This window comes from Coenobita brevimanus, chromosome 54 (assembly GCF_032717465.1).
Source record: "Coenobita brevimanus isolate Jiangsu-jjx chromosome 54, ASM3271746v2, whole genome shotgun sequence".
Classification (NCBI taxonomy): domain Eukaryota; kingdom Metazoa; phylum Arthropoda; class Malacostraca; order Decapoda; family Coenobitidae; genus Coenobita; species Coenobita brevimanus.
Window position 1 is genome coordinate 14935411 of NC_137007.1, and position 4433 is coordinate 14939843.

At 46.2% G+C, this 4433-nt stretch overlaps 1 pseudogene; it reads left to right on the plus strand.

Annotated features, from left to right (window-relative positions):
• Positions 1-273: 273 nt before the first annotated feature.
• On the plus strand, positions 274-392 carry LOC145401173 (5S ribosomal RNA; annotated as a pseudogene).
• The last annotated feature ends 4041 nt before the right edge of the window (positions 393-4433 follow it).

Below are 4433 nucleotides of genomic sequence, written 5' to 3' on the forward strand. Positions count from 1 at the left end.
TTTGGTCGGCCATTCACCGTACCATACGGTATGTACAGAGTTCGTCTAAGACGTTAGTGTTTGATTAGCAGCCTCTGGGTGAGGTGCAGCGCTATATATCATCATCATCATCATCACCAGCCGTTTGAGTGTCCACCAGGACCAGCCTATCCCTACCGAAGTGGGGACGATACAGTCAATGCATCTCTACCAAGTGGCTTAGGCTGTCTAGTATATATATATATATATATATATATATATACACACGTGATAATGTCCCGCTTTTAGCTCCAGTAAAACGGCCATACCACGTTGAGTACACCACTTCCTGTCCGATCAGCGAAGTTAAGCAACGTTGGGTCTGGTTAGTACTTGGATGGGTGACTGCCTGGGAACACCAGATTCTGTTGGCATAACGTTCTCCCTACGTGTCAGGTGGGGTTGGTGGAGGATTAGTGCCCCTCCCTGTAAAACAATTAACTCTAAGCCCTTGGCCACCCCGTTTGGGATACATGGCGTCTGGCAATGAATGAATGAAATCTGGTCACTTTAGCCACAGAGTATAACAAAAAGTTTCTAGCTTATAGCAATTAACCCGCCCCGTCCTGTCGACGTATGGGTACGTTGCAACGATTTGCATTTGCCAGTCCCGGCGACGTACCAGTACGTCGTGCAATTGCAATGTGCATAATTTCAACAATTTTCAAATTTCGCGCTTGATTTGCGGTACGTACCCTCGCCTGACCTTCCCCTACCTGCCACCAGGCAGGGACACTCGGCGACCCAGCACGACCCGCGCTAGCCCACCACTCGTCCACTCACCTGGTAGCCACGGTCCTGCTCAGACATGGCTAAGAGAGGTCTCTTAGACAGCGAGATTCAAGTCGCCCTGGACACCTTTACCGGCGACAGTGATTCCCCACTGGACGACGAGGAGATGGACAAAGATTATGTGCAGCCAGAGGAGGAAGAAACCACCAGCAGTGACGAGGAAGTTCCGTCACCCAGGAAGCGGCAGTACGTGACTTACCGTGCTGCTAGAGAGGGGCAGGAGGCAAAGAAGGCACGTGGTATATCCTATCCCTATCCCCAGCGTGATTTGGAAGCAGAATTCGAGGACGAGGACGAGGACGGAGCCGTGGAACGTGCTGCCACGTGGTATGGACGGGAGGTGATTACACATCGTGGCCCAGAGCGCACACCACGTCGTATGAGCAGGTATGGGCCTAGCATTCTGTTTGGGGAGCTAGGAAGTCAAGTGGAGGGAGTGAGGAGTGAAAGGGAAAGTCCAGGGATTAGGGAAAGTGAGAGTGACGTGAGTGAGTCATTGCTCTCCCTACGTAGTGTGAGGCGGCATAGTGGATCACGTGGGCCAGTGCGGGTGCGTTCCTTATCACGTGGGGTTGTGAGGGAGGGGGAAGGTGGGGAGGAACCACTCCAAAGCACGTCTTATGCTCCCCAATATCCCCTAACACGTGGTCGAGCTAGGTTGCGTGAGAGAGCACGTGGTGTGGTAATGGAGGGGGAAGGTGGGGAGGAACCACTCCCCAGCACGTCTTCTGCTCCCCAATATTCTCCTATTTCATCCCCACAGCCCCCTAATGTTCCTCAAGGCCGTAAGGGTAAGGGAAAGGGAAAGTGTAAAGGCAGAGGGAAGAGGAGTGACAGTGGGGAAGCCCTCCGTACTCCTTCTCCCCCACCTCCCCAACCAGGATCTCCTCCCCACCCAGACGAAGGCGGTGATGGGGCTGATGGGGACGAGGGATTTGTGTCGTGGGATTGGGAGGATGGGAGTGATTTTTCTCCCCTCATTCACCCCTTCACTGAGCAAGGGCGATCTGGCTGCATTGCACCAGGTATTCACAGTAATTCCACCAGGTTGGATTTTTTCCACCTGTTTTTCAGTGAGGCATTTGTTGAGCAGATTGTTCACCAAACAAACCTGTTTGCAAGCGCCCAGCGCCTAAAAAGTGAAAGATTGAGAACAAGGAGTAGGCATTCTATGATCTATGATTACCTTGTCTCCCTTCCAGAATTGTTCTTATTTTTTGCCCTGGTCCTTTTGATGGGTATTATAAGAAAGAATAGAATTCCTGCTTACTGGACTAGGGACCCTGTTATGTTTACCCCCATATTTGGTCAAGTGATGAGCCGTAATCGGTTTCAACAAATTCTAAGTAGCCTCCATTTTTATGATGCTCATGACCCTCCAAATGCAAACAACACTGACAAAATGAGGCGAATTCGGTTGGTCTTTGATCACCTCTGGCAAACCTTTCGTTCCTCATTCTATCCCTATAGAGATCTCGTCATAGACGAGAGTCTCGTGTTGTGGAGAGGCAATATTTCATTCAGACAGTATATACCCAGCAAAAGGCACCGTTTTGGGTTCAAGATCTTTGTTATGTGTGACTGTAGGACTGGATACGTGCAAGACATAGTCTTGTACACCGGTGCACAGACAGACATAATAGAAGATCGAAGTATTGGACTGTCGGGAGCAGTGGTAAAGACGGTAATACAATACTACCTTCATCGCGGTCACGTTCTCTACCTCGACAATTGGTACACTAGCCCTCTTCTCGCTCGTTATCTTCACACACATGAAACGGGAGTCTGTGGAACCGTAAAGGTGAACCGGCGTCACATGGACAAGGTAGGGCGGAAACTTGCAAGGAGTGAGGTTGTCTTCTTCAAAGCCAACAACATCCTTGCAACAATGTGGAACCACAACAGAGAAGTAAGCCTCTTGTCCACGGTTCACCGCCCCTTGATGCACCGTACTGATTCTGTAGATTACCGTAGCGAGAGCAGGCGTCGTGTTTGGAAACCTGAGTGTGTTATGGATTACAATATAAACATGCGCCTCGTGGACCAGTCAGACTCCATGATATCGACGGTAGAGTGTGCCAGGACAACGATGAAGTGGTATAAAACACTGTTCTTTCACTTACTAGATATCACTGCTCTGAATTGCCACCACCTTCACGCCATGACCACAGGAGTTCAGGAAACATTTGAAGGGTTTGTGAGGAAGCTCACAAGAGAAATCTTTGCTAAGTATGCTGTTGAAAGGCCCCAACATCGCACCCGCACTGCCCCTATTGCCCAAACTCCCCAGAGAATATCCGGCCGCCATTTCCCCACTCCTATCCCTCCCCAGCCCAACAGACCTAGGCCCCAACGCAGGTGTCACGTGTGCAGTAATTCCCAGGTGAGACTCACGACACAGAGGAAGGACACCCGCTATGAGTGCGTGCAGTGTGACGTGGGTCTCTGTATTCACCCATGTTTTAGTGAATATCACACGTTGATGCAATTTTAGCATGGTGTGAATGCGAAAGGACGCTGAAATTATGAGGTAAATGCGACAGACAGACGCTCAGTGAAATTATCAGTCATGTGGATCTCCAAATATTAGTATAAAGTGCCTACGGGTAGAACATAAGTGAAAACATTGTGTGTAAGTATATAAATCTGCCCTAAGTTGAAACTTACATAGAGAGGGTTGTATGATGCGATATTCTGTCGCTCAGTGCAATAAATACGGCCCGTAATTATATAATTATTATTATGTGACATTCTTACGGGTAAAATATAAGTTCAAATTATTGTATGTGATGATATATATTCTAAGTCAAATATTCATAGCGTGTGTATAAAGATAAGATTTCCTGACGCTCAGTTGAATGAATAAGGCACGTATTAGTCAAAATAAAAGTCAGCAAGTGATAAAGTGAATAATTAGTATATAAGTGTGTGAGTGAATTAGTATATAAGTGTGTGAGTATTATGTATGTCGAAACATTCCTTGCGAGGGTATTTTCAGGCGATATTCTCGCGCTCACTTGAATAAATAATGGCAGTAAGTATGTAAAGTGCATTATAGGGGTGTAAACGTGTGTAATGTAAGTGGGAAATTATAATTGGAGTGAATAAATAAAGTAGATGATGAAACACGAGTGTTTGAGATCGTGGTTGCTACGTGAATATGCGCTAGCATATCGCTAAATGCCCTCGTAATGAATGAAAATAATTGAAAACCTTTACAGTGGTGGAGGAAAGGTTCTATGTAAAGGGGAAAATAATTGGAAAGTGATAAAACGATTTGGTATGTTGAAATACGAGTCATAGCGAGTGCGCTTACTAAGCTGATGTGCGCTATACTTATGCTGCGTGTCATCATAATGAATGAAAACATCTGAAAACACTTACAAACAGTTGTAATTGGTAAAATGTCATTGAAACAGAAGTATACAAGTAGAAAAAATTATAGGTTGACTCATACCAGAAACTTAGCATATAGCATGTTACGACTCGGACCAAACTCGCTATGCTCGAGCGATGGTACAATGCTTATTTTTCATATATATATATGTGTCTGAAATCCATTATATTGTTACTGTTATTGTTTATTAGTTCAAATTCAATAAATATAGAGGTGTTGTGTGTTG